Source organism: Eretmochelys imbricata, chromosome 14 (genome assembly GCF_965152235.1).
Source record: "Eretmochelys imbricata isolate rEreImb1 chromosome 14, rEreImb1.hap1, whole genome shotgun sequence".
NCBI lineage: Eukaryota > Metazoa > Chordata > Testudines > Cheloniidae > Eretmochelys > Eretmochelys imbricata.
Window position 1 is genome coordinate 49054638 of NC_135585.1, and position 15926 is coordinate 49070563.

At 51.9% G+C, this 15926-nt stretch overlaps 1 pseudogene; it reads right to left on the bottom strand.

Annotated features, from left to right (window-relative positions):
• Positions 1-10204: 10204 nt before the first annotated feature.
• Positions 10205-15431, bottom strand: LOC144274142 (butyrophilin subfamily 2 member A2 pseudogene; annotated as a pseudogene).
• Positions 15432-15926: the final 495 nt, after the last annotated feature.

Sequence of the window (15926 nt, forward strand, 5' to 3'; positions counted from 1 at the left end):
CTTCCAACCGCACTGTGTCTCGCTGTCAGGGTAGATAACAATCAATGATTTTTAAAAAAAATTAAAAAATTGGATTTTTTCATTTAAATTGGATTTTTTTGAGAAAATGCTTTTTGAGAAAAAAACCTATCTAAAGATGAGATATCTTTGAGCTATAACCTATCATAGAATAGGGATGATAAATTATATTTCTATAGTATGAGACAATATATTCATGTAATGTTTGAGAAAAGTTTTGTAAATGAGTTCTAATAGTTCATGGATTAGGGACCCAATCTTATGGGGTTCCACAGGCTTCTCTATAGATTATTTAGGTTAATCTTTCCATCTACCCAATGGGACTCAGTGCTCAGTCTAGAAGACACCATCAGAGATGCTTAATTTTTCAGTTCTCAAACTGCGGATTTGGGTCTCCAGAGGTAACATGCTTGTTAACAGCAAAAATGTTTTAAAATAAATAAATAATATGTAAAGGTGAGAAATAACAGACCTCAACTCTATTGTCCCTCTGCAAATTTGTGTACATGGAGTCAATCCCTTTGTACCTCTCTCTAAAAGTGCAAAGTTTCAAAAAGTTCAATGAATAGAAGACTGTTGGGGGCACAATAGATCTGGACAAGGAGAAGAAGTCTGGACATAAATGTGAAAAGCGAGGGACATATGCTTTTTTGTTAAAATATTATATGTTTGCTGTTGAAGAAAAAAATCCAGAATACTTAACGTTGTTTTCGTTAAATAAAATAATTGAAATGTCTGTCTGGTGATGTTCTCCTCCTAATACAGCCAGGCAAGAAAATCCTTCAATTATTAATGATTAATCTGTTGAATTGGAGATGGTTCACCTCCCAATGACAATAAATATCTGCTTCAATTACCTTTGGTAAATGAAATAACCAATCATTCATTTTCTGATATAGCTGTAAAACTAATCTGAAAAGTTTTCAAAATAAATCACTGTTTAAAAATGTATAGTGTGTACCTTCTAAAAATGAAACCTACATCGATCTCTGAGTTGTGAAGAATATGTATTAAGGTTGTAACAACAATCAAGAATGCACATGTATATAGAAAACCCTGATTAAATCGAGACTTCCTGACTAGTGATTTAAATCATGATTTAAATCAAATGCACCCTGCCTGCTGTGCTCTTGCCCCTGGCCCCTTCATTCCCCAGGGGGCCCCACAAATATGTTTGGCGCCAGGCTCACAAAAAGCTAATCCGGCCCTGTTTAATACAATCATAATAACCATTATATTTTTCATCTGCTGCGCCAAATGAAAACTCCCCTTTTAATTACTTCAGTAATAAACAGCCCTTGTACGCTACACTGGAGTTTATGGTGAAGGGAGTGTCTTTATTGCTGTAAGGTCGAAGGTTAAAGCCAAACCTCTCTCTGTTCTCAGCTACAAATCAAACAGGGACCAAACTGCGTAAGTTGTTAGTTCTAAGTCCTCACTGGTCAGCAGACATAGTGCTCCCCTTGTGACAGGATCCCCCACGTGCAAACTGGATCTGGGGTACCACTGTGGCCCCTTACGTCTCCAGCCTGGGCTGTCTCTCACAATGCTTTGAAGCAGTAAACCCCATTGGGAGCTGTCATCACTCAGCACAAAAATAGGTGGAACCCCACACCCAGCTGGATTGCCTGAATGCTCCCAGAGCCACTCACAAATCACACAGAGAAAGGCACCAGCCAATATCCCCCAGCTCCCCAGCCTTGCACCCCAGTGTAAGTTTATTGCCCAGTGTGGAGAGGACATGCACCAGCCAGAAATGGAAATCCAGCTGAGGTGAGAAAGGAAAGCTTGCCAGAGATGTGGCTTGTTACCAGGGCTGCTGTAAACTTGGATACAATGTTGCACTATTTAATGCACTACACTGTGGAATTTGTATGTTCTTGCAGCTGGATGGTGTGAGCTGAAATTATTTTCCTTTAGGGGAAGGCTGTCATTGCTCCTTGTTTTGCTGGGGAATGCATGGCTGGAGATCTGTAGCCATCAGTCACTCGCCTTCATACTGCTGCTGTTTCATGTGGCTGGGCCCTGCAGCCAGAACTCTTCTGTGGCAGAGTGGATCTGAGATCAGGATCAAGAGGGAATCTGGGGAGTGGCCTTCTGGAGCCAGAACAGGAGCTGCAGCTGCGATGGGAAAGGTGTGCTGGACAGAGGCATCCTGGGGAAGCAGCTGGTTACTTCCTGAGCAACCAGATACAATATTATTACAGATCCTGACTCACATTGTGATGAGATACATTGCTACCCTTGTGTAAGGCAAACTGGCTACATGGTTGTAAACTTGCTTCTAACCAGCCTTGCTGCTTCATGGCATCCAGATGCTGTCAGCTCTGGTGCATGGGCTCAGGGTGAGAATCTCACTGCTGCTGGGTTTTTGTTGCTGGTGAACGTATTGCCTGAGAATTGCAGTCATCAGTCAGACACTTTCTCCCCCCAATTACAAAGTATTTGAGAGGCTGCACAAGGTCACTTCAGGTGGAACTGGGAAAAGAACCCAGCTCTCCAATATGGAAAACCCAGGTGCTAGCCACTCATTCCTACTGCCTTTGGGTTGAATGCATAAAATAGATATGATCTGGTTACCACCACTGCACAACAGAGCCAGGCACAGAACCTTGGAGCTCTGACCTCTAATCTGGCTCGTAAGCATTTGTGTACCTGATGGAACAGTGTGTCAAGTCCCCCAACAGTGATTGGCCTCAGAAATAATGGTGGGGGACCGGGGAGGCCATGTTACAAATCCTGCTGCTGTGGGAGTGGGGACTGAGGGGTATTAAAAAAAGAAAACTAAAATATATAATTTAATTCACCCGCTCGTTGAAAATGTTATAAGCAATTGATTGAGGGGCAATGTGCCCTGAAATCCTGGTATTCCAGATTGAAAACATCAGTCTCAAAATATGGGCTGGGATTTTCTCAGGAGCCAAGTCCCCATTGAATTCCTGCCCTGAAGCCCTGGGGATTGCACTGGTTGGACAGACGTGGTCTAAGAAGCATTAGGGCCAAGCCCCATTAGACAGGCTGATTTGATGTAAGAATGGTTGGGCTTTGCCCTAGTGCTGTCCTGAACACTCTCAGCAGCAATGCCTTCCGGGTAGGTATCTACAGTCCCAGTCCCTAGAAAGATCACCAAAGCAGTGGATCCTGAGAGATTTGAAGATGCTGCACTGTGGGACTCATGGAACCGCTGTGGTTGGTCCTTGCCCATGTACACCACAGAACAGGTCAGACTGACCCAGGTCAGCACAGCCCAGGGGTTAGTTTTGTTGCAATCCAGTGTAATCCCAGTGGTAAATGACATGGACCCCTGAGCTGTCTGGAGCCCTTTTGTGTGTGGATTCAAGGTGCTGGGGGGGTGGGGGGAAGGGGGGAGGTCCGTGCATTATTTAGCACAGTCACCTCCTGTGCCGGCATCTGAGTTTAACCTTCAGTAGTATCTCCCAATGAGAAACCTCATCTCCCTGCTGGGCCTGGGATGTTTGTCAAAGAGTCTTTCCTTCCTAATGGCCGCACTTCATCACTGCTCAGTGCTGTTGTGGGGTGGCAGGCTGGTCTAGCAGTTTGGGCACTGGACTGGACCTTCGGATATCTTGGTTGTATTCCCAATTCTGCCACTGACCTACTGCATGACCTTGGACAAGTCACTGCCCTCTCTGTGCCTCAGTTTCCCTTCCCCACCTCTTGTCTACTTCGTCTGCAACCTGTTCAAGGTGGGCATTGTCCCTCATTGTGTTTTATGCAGGGCCCAGATCTCATTTGGGGGCTGTGGGGACTGCTGTGATCCAAATAAAACTAATAATAAGTTCTATGATACAAATCAGTAACAAGATCAACAGCTTGTAACTTCCCCATCTCCAGCCTGAAGGCAGCATTCTCACATAGACCGGCCTGCAGCTCTTGTGATTCAAGCCTCACTGATCATTTAACCGCTTCTGTTCTATAAAAAGCAATTTTCCAATGTGCTGGGGGGAGGGGACTTGACACCTGGCTCTGCCCAGGCCCCACCCCAACTCCACCCCTTTCCCCAAGGCCCCACCCCAATTCTACTCACCCCATTCTACCCCATCCCCGGAGGGTAACAATGCTTACTCCTCCTCCTCTCCCCTCAATAGCCCCCACAGCTGAGCTTGACAGGCGGGAGGCACGGAGAGGCACTGATCAGCAGGACCTGACAGCAGGACCCATGCGGTCGGCACCTATGATAAAAAAGTTCCCTTATTTCACCAGGGGAAGCTGGTTTTAATAAGGATTCCACTTCTTAGATAAAAGTCTCCCATGTCAGGTATCTTTAAAGACTATTTTTTGCCCTTCTTGCCATTCTCCCAGATCATCTATTTTTCAGTAGTATCTCCCATTCAATGAAGGCTTTGGAGAGCTGAATGATGTACACTTGCAACAGGCAACTTCCGGTGAAATGAACCTTGTAACCAAAGTTATTACCATTAAATTTGACAGCAACTCCCTACCTTGTACTCCTGGGCAGCTTCCTCTATAGGAACCACCATGTGAGCTCTGTGCACTTGGGATCTGTCGCACACCACACAGATGGGGGTTTGATCCTCTTCACAGAACAGTTTCAGAGCCTCCTGGTGTTCCCCACACACCCTGCCCCCTCCTGCTCCTTTCGCTGCCTGAAAAGTCAGCCCCTTTGGCTATTTCTACATTTGCCAGCTGCCTGTTGGGCCTGAGGTTTCTCTGTTGCACAGTTTCTCTGCACGGAGGGCAGGAGGCGGCTGTGTCAGGTCCCTCCCAGCACTGGGCGATGCAGGCTCGGCAGAGATTGTGCCCACACTCCAGAGTGACAGGGTGTGTGAAATACTCCAGACAGACAGGCCATGTCGCTTCCTCCTGGAGACTTTCCACGGGGCTCTCTGCAGCCATGGCTCCCTCTGGGCAGTGGGACAAGGTTACTTTCACTTTCCTGAGGTCAGGAAGGCAGGGGCAGGCTGGTGGTGGGGGTGCTGTACCAGCACTGATGGTGAAAAAAATCCAAATAAAAACAAAAAACAAAAGCCTTGCCCCCCAACTGCCCCAGCCAGGGCCCCCACAATGCCAGAGCCAGACCCCCACGCCTCCACCCCACTCTGGGCCCCATGCAACACCCCCCCCCCACACACACACACTGTCCATGCTAAGGCCTCCACCATACACCCCCACACGCTGTACATACCAGCACCCCCTACTCATTCTGCATTCAAATCCCTCCCCCCATACACTCTGGGGACCCCCTGAAGCAACACGTCTCTGTGCCCCGCCAGAAACCCACACAGCCAGTGTCCCCTTTGCCCCTCTTACCCCCTCCCCCCCACACGATACCACCAGTCCAGTGTGCCCACCAGGACCCACCAACCAACACTAAGAGAAAGACAGGCCAACACACCGAGCAGAACTTTTAATATTTTTTTAAAAAAAGAAAAAGAAAAAAAAGCAGGGGAGCCGACCCGAGGTGCAGCCAGTACACACCCAGAGCAGATCCCCAACAGACAACCCCTCCCAGGCTGGTGCACCCCAGATAACCAAAGACTGACCAATAATTAGCACAGGGCAGTGGGTGCCACTCCCCTCCCCCCACCAGCCCAGTCGAGCCACCCCCAGCCCAACTGTGCCAACCCCCCCAACTCGCGCAAACCCTGCTGCAGCCTCCGCCTGCCCCTCCCCCACACAGCTTGTGTGTCCCCCCGACCCCAGCTGCCCCACAACAGCCTCCCCGCCCCGGTGCACTGCAACTGCCAGGCCAGCAGGGCAAGGGCAGGTTAAATCGATGCTGCCCTGCTGCAGGTACCGCTATCCCCCCCTCAAACCACAACGCCCCGCCCCCCCAACCAAAAACCTCCCTGCCGTGAACCAGGTGCAGCAAAGCAAGCTGGTGGCTGGGGTGGCCCTGCTGAAGGGGCGGCAATTCGGCAGCAGCCCCTCTCCGTTGTTTCCCAAGGCTGCAATTCACTTCACCTCTGGGTGTCCTCGATCCCACCTGCCACATGGGGCTAATGCTGACCCTGCCTCCTAGGCTGAATCCATTCATGGCTGTGTGATGATGGGGGAAATGGCGATACCAAGGTGAGTAGATTTGGGCTGAATTACTCCACAGTCTGAGAGTGAGAGCCAGCTCCATGCAGGGGGCACGGGAGAGAGAGGGACTCAGGCCAGCTCCGCATAGAGGGGGGTCAGGGCTTTAGCCCTGCAGCTTCTGTTGCTAGGGCATCTTGGGGTCCTGAACTGGGGGCTTCAGCCCCACGTCTTCTCCCAGGGTCCAGGGCTTCTCCCACCCACCCTGCGCGGCTTCTGCCGGGGTCCGTGGCAGTGTTCCCTGTAATTTTTTATGTCCATGTGCAGAATGACTTTTGTTATGTGCACCAATATGGAGGTGTGTGGTGGGGCTGGGGCCAAGCGGTCTCGGGGGGGTCAGGGCTGGGGCATAGGGTTCGAGTGCAGGGCAGGTGAGGGCTCTGGCTGTGCATGTTGGGCTAGGGGGTCAGGCTGGTGATGAAGGGTTTGGGGTGCTGGCTGCCCTGGGGACTACCCCCAGCCCTCTCTCACCGGCTCCAGCTCGGGGCCACTTGAGAGGTGCCTCTCCACGGTCGCAGCATCTCCAGTGGCTCGGCTGGGGGCATCTGTCCCCCAGCCAGAGCAGGTCCGGGCTAGGCTTGGTGGGGGTCAGGGAAGGGGCGTAGCTGAGAGGGAATTTAGGTCCGGGACTTCTCCTTTATCCCCACCCTGCCCAGCGCATCTCCTGCCGGGGTCTGGAGCTTCTCCTCCCCCTAATCTGCCACTGCACCCATCCAGCCTGTGCGCATAGGAGCCCTGCAGCACGCCTGGGTGATTTCAAACGGCCTGGAGTTCCCAGCCACCGCTACCAGGACCACCGCAGTGGTGGCAGCCAGGGTCCCCAGGCCCTTTGAAATCTCCTGGGCCCCTAGGCAATTGCCCCCTTGCCCCCCCCAGTGGCCCCTGGTGGGTGAAAGGTGTAACTGCAGCACGTCTCTGACAATGTATTTTCTGCAGAGAAAAAGAAAATTCTGGATGGCACATGAATTCTGTGCCTACGCAGGGGCACAGAATCCCCTGAGCAGTGTTTGATTCTTGTGTTGCTCTCCCTTTTATCTAAGCCCCGGTAAATGCAGTTTCACCCCTTTTAATTATTTATTTTATTACTCTCATTGTTCTTAGTTCACCATCACTTTGGGTAAGACTGTGTAGAGGTATGTCCTTGTGCTACCTGGTTCACGATTGACTTACTTCGCCCGTGTTCACTAAGGGCACTGGCCTATTGTTGGTTTAAAGCCCCTTAAACGGATGAATGTAGCAGCTTCCCTTTGTCCAGGTTAACGGTTACACATGAGAGCAAGACACAATAGCAAAGAGAAGACCCGAGGCCACTCTGGAATTTTTGTGTTGTGTGTGTGTGTGTGTGTGTCCACACGCGCACCCAGTCACAAGTTGACTGAGAGAGTTTGGAGCAGTGCGCAAAGGAAGATTTCTGAGTTTTTTTGGATGGGTGGGATGGTTTGGTGCCTCCTTAGATAATGGAAACAGAACTTCCTGCATACTTTGTAAATACACTAGATTGTATGAAAGATACCAGACTCATCATCAAATTCTGCTCTCAACTAGAACAGTGCGCAGGGCCTTGAACATCAGCCATCCACTCGGGTCAACCTAATAACACTCTCTTGTATGACATCTCTCTCAGAGGCAAATTTCTACTGTAATTTTAACTAAACATAGATATACAGTAGTGATAACCCCAAGAAATCATATGGTACATCATGCATCAAAGAATTATGATTTAAAACCAAATATGTTTGGGGTTCTTTTCATTTTTTGTTTCTGAGCCTTTAGGGGTGCATTAGATTCATATTTTCACATTTTTTCCAAAACCACAAGTTAAAATTTTTTTTATTGGTATACTTAGTGAAAACTGTGATTCTCAAGCAATCATTTGATTCCAGAAGTTTGTGCTTTCAGAATAAAAACACCAAATACTGCCACCCTCATGGTAAAATGGCAAGAGTCGGTAAAACTGGTGATATGTATTTGGCTATCTAGACACACATGACACTAGTATCAATGAGAATTGCACTGAATACAGCTAAGGACATGGTTACATTATGTTTTTGGATACAGGCCGTAGTTTGCAAGCTGAAATTGCAACCATTGATTGCCTGTTACTGCTCCGAAAGGTTCCATATATCTGAAATGCCTTTATGTTCCTATGACAATTAATACCATTTTGGACTTCCAATGTTATGAACTTTTTATACCTTTTAATTAAAAATAATAAACCTAATGTCTGTAACTAATCCTCCCATTCTGTGAACACTGAAGCATATGCTTTTTGGAGGTAGCTGCCCTGGGACATGTGTAAGGTGATCAGTAGATACTGCCAGGCTTATGGCCTGAGGACGTCCTGATTTTTTGTACCTCAGTGGTGGCAACCCTATTTCAAAGCCTTCGCTGTCCTTCATTCTCACTAGTTTACTTTTCTTCCCTTCCAAACAGGGGCATCGTTTGCTGTGGGCAGGTGCCCCTCCAACCTTGGTTCCCCAGCCCCCAACATTTTCATAGCTCTTCGCCAGGGGTTGTGTGAAAAACAGCCCCCTGTCAGATTTAGCCATCAGGTTTAGCTACCAGTGGGGGTTTCTGATACTATCCATATCACGTCTTGCTTTCCTATCTGAATTAACTACCCGCAACTTTCCACATGGGTGTCTCATTCAGAGGGCCCTGCCTGCCACATCCCTCCTCACCTCTGAGAGACAGCCCCCCCACCTGCCACTCGCCACATCCTTCCTCACCCCCCGCCCCTGTGAAACGCCTGCCTGCTGCTCACCACGTCCCCTGTGAGATCCTTCCCCCACTGGTCTCCAGGTCCCTCCTTTCCTCCACCCCCCAACAAAATCCACCCCCCACTACCATTTGCCTCATCCCTCCTCATCCCCCAGCCCCTGCAAGATCTCCCAGCCCGCGGGTCACTGTGTCCCTCCTTTCCTCCACCCTCCCCGAAAGACTGCCCAGCGCACCCTGTCCCTCCTTTCATCCACCCCCCTACCCGCGAGATGCCTCTACCCATCACTCACTGTGCCCCTCCTCTCCTCCATCCCCTTGCCCATGAGACCCCCCATACCTCACTCATTATGTCCCTCCTCTCACCCATCGCCTACCCGCAAGACCCCCACCTGCTCGCTGGATCCCTCCTCACCCCTCCTCCCCATCAAGAGCCCTCCCCTCTTGCCGCATCCCTTATCAACGCTGCCCTCACATGGGCAGGAGAGTGATGCAGCCAACGGTGGTGGCTGGGCAGGGCCTGGGGCAAAGTGGGGACAGGGCCAGTGGGGGGGATGGAATGTGGATGCAAGAGGTGGGACAGGGAACTAACCTCCCCCAGGGGAAGCTTCACCCACTGCCCATGTTAAAGCTGTTTTAGTGCTTGAGGGGTTCACAGTTGATACCTGGTGAGTGAAATCTAAATACAGAACAGACAACCAGTGTGGGGTTTGTGCCCTGCTTTGTAACTGCCCTGAGGTTGGACCTCACGTTCTTGAGCTGCCCACAACAATTACAGCTGGGACATTAAGGTGAAGGAAACAAGAAGAATTGTTTGTAGTGTTTTTATTTTACAGTAAGTAGGTGGAAAGCAGGAAAGTAAAAGGAGCTAAGACAGAGTTTAATGACCACAGCATATTGTAAGGAGATCCACAGCTACTCAGAGCAGTTTGCTTAATAGCACTAAAATAGCACCAATGCCCAGGAATTAATATAGGGAATTAATGAGTTACAGTCTCACTTTCAGTAACATGTCATAAATCCCTCTGTCCCTCTCAGGTTCCCTTTCCTTCTCCCTTTTCTTTCATACTCTCCTTCTCTACTCAGCATTTTTCTAGCCCTCACTTGTGATCCCTGTTTATTTTCCTGTGTCTTTCCCACTCTCCTCCCCTCCCTCCCACAGATCAACCCCCTTGGCTGCTCCCTTCTTTCCCCTGATTTTCTGCCTTCCCCTCTTGCTGCCCCAGCGAGATCTAATCCCACAGATCTGCACAAAATACTCCCAGCTGCTACAGAGCTTCCAGCTTCTCCCAAAACCCTGATTGATTCATGCTGGGTCCCTGCCTCCTCCACCTCTGCCTGTCCCCAGCCCGGCTGTTAGTTCTGCCCCCTGCCCAGCCCCCGCCTGTGCCCCTCAGGGCCCCTCTGCCCCTCCTGCAGCCCCAGGGGTTCCTTCCCCTCCCCCTCTGTCTCCTGTTGCTGCAGGGAGGGAGGGGGAGGAGCTTCCACTGGTCATAGAGATGAGGGGCCGGGGCTGGGTCGATGGGAGTCCTCCAAGGTCATAGAGACTAGGAGCCGTGAGGCTAGAGAGGCTGATTTCCGGTTCCCCCCTTTGCTGTGGGTCTCAGGGGCGCAGGCGGAGCCGGGATCCCCACCACGCCCAGAGCCAGGGGCGGATTCTCTCCCCAGGGACGGAGCCCGGCGGGAAAGTGAAGATCGGGGCCTCGTCACCAGCATCGATAAATGTCACCTGCCCCCGGTCACAGTCCAGACAAACCCAGATCCTGCTGGGGGCCCGGCTCAGGGTCAGGGGGGTCACAGGGGAGGTGAGAGCCCGGAACTGATCCCCGCACCGCTCCACAGCCCAGATCCCCCCCTCAGGGCTACAGCTGATCTCTCCCTTCCTCCCCACAGACTCTCTGGCCACCCCCACAGCCCAGTATCCCCCACCCTCCACCTCCACCTCCCAGCAATGTCTCCCCGCGGTGAATCCCTCACAGCCCAGCACACAGAGCCAAGAGTCAAATCTCTCAGGGTTGTCGGGCAGATCCTGCCATCTGTCTCCCTGGCTCACACTTTTCCCACCCTCAGACAGGACGAGTTGGGGATGAGCCGTGTCTGGATCCAGAGTCACGTTTGCTGGGGAGAGAGAATCAGAGCGTGAGGGGCAGAGCTCGGCCCTGGGGGAGGGTTTGATGGCCTCAGTGACAGAATCTGCCCCAGCTGGGGAGTGACGCAGGGAAACTCCTTCCTCCAGGATTTACCCGTCAGCTCTGAAGGGGGAGCAGCTCAGAGATGTCAGCACAGTGCAGGGGAGAGTCACGCCCCGGGCAGAGGTGGGCCAGCCATGCAGCCAAAGGGTCACTTGAGCCAGGTCTGGGACTCAGGCTCTTTCCTGTCCTGCTCCACATCTCTCCAGGGAGGGGACTAGAGACCCAGGTTTCATGGGGGGCCCCACAGAGTGGTGAGAAACTGAGCTCCCTCTCCTCAGTGCTCACTGACACGCCTCACCTCTCCCTGCAGTTTCCCATCTTAAACCCCACATTCCCAGATGAGAGAGAGCATTGCTATGGGGAGAGAATAGATGCCTCCCATCCCTGCACCCTCAGCCTACGTGAGAGCAAGGGAATGCTGGGGGAGAAGGAGCACGAGGTTCATCTTCCCGTCTGACTCTGGCAAAGACCAGACTAACTCAGCAGACACATATTAACAGACACACACACCCCTCACTCACTCAGCCCTTGCCCAGCATGGGGCAGGAGCGGTGACTGTGGGCAGGGATGGCCTGTGCTGGTGGAGGGTCCAGCCGGGAAATGAAAGGGTCTGAGCGGGAAGGGCAGGGGAAGGGCAGCCTGCCCTGCCACTAGTGAAATGGGGGCACTAGGACCCCGCGGCAGCAGATGATGCAGGGAGGTAGCAAGGAGCTGCAGGGGAGAGACAGGGACACTCTGCTCTGGGGCCCAGGGAGGTGCAAGGGGGGCAACAAGGGGGGAACAGGGGACACTCGGAGGGGGCACGGGGGCGGGGTGGGAGGTGGGGCCAGGGGGAGACCTGGCCCCGAACATTGGTGGAGCCGGGCCCTCAATATTGCTGGAGCCACGAGCCCATATAACTCACCGCTGCGGCTTGCCAGTAGGGCCGTACCAGGGCCTATTGGCTTCCTTTCACCTCTGCTGTTATTACCTGTAAAGCTCCTTTCTCCACTCCCGCTACCCTGCTGTTCTCTGGCAACATATTTTGTCCCTGGGGTTGGCCCATTAGCTGGTGTCCCGTGTGTGTGTTTTATGATACAATCTCCAATTCCATGATCGCACACTGTTTTTGCCACAGGACCCCTGCCTCATTCTTTCACTGCCCAGGATGGATGCACAAGGGGTGAGAATTAAGGGCGTACAGGCCAGGATAAAACTAGCATTTCCTAACTACCAAGTGTTTGACATTTCAACCTAAATCATCTTCTGTTCAGGGGGGTTGTGCAATATTCTGTACTTGTATCATGTCCCTTCTTGCTCCTCTCTTTTAAAGGTAAAAATCCCCCGTTTTTTCAATCTCTCCTTGTGCTGATTCTCATTGCCTTTCTCTGAGCCCCCTTTTCTTCTTCAGTACCCTTTCTGAGGTGGGGTGAGAAGTACCCAACACAGTACTCCCGATGAGGGCAAAACACTGATTTCTATAACGGCTGTATAATATCTCCATGTTGTTCACCATCCCCCTTTTATGGATTCTCAGATTTTGTTTGACCTTTTCCCCAGAGCTGCGCAGTGAGCAGAGGGTTTTGTCAAGCTGGCCACAGTGAATTCCAGGTTGCATTACTGAGGCCTTGGCTACACTTGCACGTTATAGCGCAATAGAGCCACCCAGAGCGCTCTCCCTCACTCCCCGTCCACACTGGCAAGGCACGTAGAGCGTTCTGACTCCCTGGCTAGAGCGCGGCTGGTTCTCCACCTCCCCGGCAGGGATAAGGTTTGCTGCGTATTGGGTGAGACTCTGCAGCGTCAGTGTGGACGAGGAGTAACGTTACAGCGCTCTGATTGCCCTCCGGAAACGTCCCATCATCCCATTAACTGAAGTGACCGCTCTTGTCTTTGTTGAGAACTCCGGCAGGAATGCGGAAGTGGCCCTTTCAAAGCTCCATTTCGGAGCCGGCTGCTTATCAGCTCGGAGAAAAAAACAAACAGCTACTGTTTGCTTTGAGTGACGGAGAGAGAGGCGGGGGTCTGAACTTACAGACAGTGTGCTGACACACTCTCAGCATCCCAAAAACCCACTCTCTCTCCCCCCACATACACACAACACACTCCACTCCACCCCACGCCCATTTGAAAAGCACGTTGCAGCCACTTGAATGCTGGGATAGCTGCTCATAATGCACCGCTCCCAATGCCGCTGCCAATGTGGCCATGCCCCTGCGCTGTCAGCTCTCAGTGTGGACAGACTGCGGCGCTTCCCCTACTGTGCTCTCCGAAGGCTGATTTAACCCAAAATGCTCTACAGCTGCCAGTGTAGCCAAGCCCTGAGCTGCTGATGCACTTATTTTCAAACCCTGTAATGTGAATGAGTCGCTCAATTTTTTCCCTCCATGATATGTTAATTTATCACCAGTGCACTTCATATCCCACCAGGTTTCCCTTTCATACAGCTTGCGGGGGAAAAAGTCCCTCTGAACCGCCTCACAGTCTTCACTGGACTTGACTAGCCAACCTCAGCTGTGGCCCTCTGGAAGAAGAATCATTCCCCACAGGGACCACTCCCGAAATCCCCTGTGCATCCCTCTATTCCTCTCTCACTCCCTAACCTTACCCCTCCCCATACCACTCCTCTCCTGCCCCATCTTCCCCAAGGAATTCCAGAGCACGCACTGGCTCCCTCTGTGCCCTTACTGGCTTCTCATGCAGCTTGGATCCTGCCGTGTGTGTGATGGGGTCTCGGTATCTCTGTGTGTGACCTATGGGGGTCTGTGTGCAGTGAATGTGCTAAGCCCTGTTGGCTGCCATGTACCTGTGCCACGGCTAGAGCAGCAGCAGCAGCTGTCTGGGCACATGCAACCCTGTTAGGGCTTCTGAAAATTGAAATGAGCAGCCTAGACATTAACCTGGCCCCGGCTAAGCCCTTTTTCCACCCCTCCCTCCCTGAGCCTCCAGCCCCATCAGGGACTCTAACAGCATCTCGCTGAGAATCCTCTGAGCTTCCAGTGGGCACAAAAACCCCTTAGGCGCCCAAAATCACAACGTTGGCCAGACAAACCTTTGAGTCTTTTCACCTTAGTACAGAGCCATCCCTGCCCCAAAGAGCTAGTGAAAAATGTTAACTGTATGAGAAAGAGGGACTGGAAGTCTCAGGGCAGGGAAGTTTTGGATATCGATGCAATAGGAGCTGTAGTTACCTGGGCAGACGATGTTTCTTCTCCAGTCTGAAACCAAACACAGAGAGAGGGATGAGAACCCAGCTGAGCGAATGCAGCAACACCAGGGCTCTGGGATGAAGAGCAGCTGGCTTAAGCTGAACCCAGGCAAGAGCAAAGTGATTGAGAAGCAGGGACACATTTTGAAGAACGAGATGAGACTCTGCCCTTCATTTCATTGAATCTGTACAGCCCCCATTCACCAAAGTTGAGGTGCAAAGACTAGGTGACCAGGTAGCATCAGTGTCTAAACAACCCAGCTCACTAGGCCCAGGTCTACACTGGGGAGCCGGGGGGGGGCTAGGGGTGGGGAGATTGACCTAAGATACACAACTTCAGCTACGGGAATAGCGTAGCTGAAGTCAATGTATTCAGGTCGACTTACTTCGGCGTCCTCACGGTGGCGAGTCAATCGCTGCCGCTCCCCCGTCGACTCCGCTTGCGCCTCTCACGGCGGTGGAGAACCGGAGTTGATGGGAGAGCGCTTGGGGATTGATTTATCGCGTCTACACTACATGAGATAAATCGACCCCCAATAGATCGATCGCTACACACCGATCCGCCCTAGGAAACTTTGCATCTTCTTGGGGACAAGAATCTGGCCAGTGATCCCTGCCTCTGCCACCGCCAGGCTGGGTTACTGTCGATCACTGAATCCACAGCTGAGTGTGAAGGCTCCAGCTGCTACCAGATGCAGCTGCCGGCCTTCTCCAGGGCTTAGGCCACAGTGAACCCATCAGGCCCATGTTCCAGTCCCTTTACTGGCTCCCAGTCCCCTTCTGATGCCAGTTTAAGGCCTTGGTTTTAATCTGCAAATCAACCAAAGAACCCAGCCCCAGTGGAGGCTATTTGTGAGCCGTCCAGGTAAGAGGCTACAGAGGTCCCTGCTCCACCCCCACCCCACCTCATTCCACCCCCTTCCCGAAGTCCACAGCCCCACCCTGCCTCTTCCCCTCCTCTGCCCCCAAGTGTGCCACATCCCCGCTCCTCCCCTTCCTTCCCAAAGCATCCTGAGTGCCGTGAAACAGCTGTTTTGCGGCAGGTGGGAGGCACTGGGAGGGAAGGGGAAGAGTTGGTCAGCAAGGCCACCAGTGGGCACTAGGGGGAGTGGGGAGCTTGGCTGTGGGTGGGTGCAGAGCACCCGCTAATTTTTCCCTGTGGGTGCTCCAGGGCTGTTGGCACCTATGGCCAGTGGTGACAGCGATAGCAGCAGCAGCAAGCCAGTTGCAGAGGTGGAGGCAGCAGCGGACATGTTGCTCAATGTCCCCCCAACCCCCAGGCCCCTGACTGACAAAAGTTTCACCGACAAAAGCACCGGTGTGGACAGTGCTATGTTGGCGGGAGACACTCTCCCACCGACATAGCTACTGCCGCTCGTTGGGGGGGGTTAAATTATGCTGGTGGGAGGTCGGCATAGAGCGGCTACACGGGAGAGCCCATTGCAGGGCAGCTGCAGGGGTACGGCTGTGCCGCTATAAGCCTTAAAGGGGTCATTATAGAGCCTTAAAAAGGCTCAGGAGTTAAATTTGCCCAGATTATTGGGTGGGGTCTCAAAGTTTTTCTGGTTTGTATTGCTAAGAGGAACCCTTCACACTGCACCCAGTCCTTGGTGCTGCCGACTCCACCTGGCAGAAGGGTGAGAGATTGATAGATCCAGAGATAGTTTCAACACCACAGAAAAGGCTGCATTCGAGAAATAGAAACACTTACCAAGTTCTCTTTGAAGATCATCTAGGTAACAAAGAAT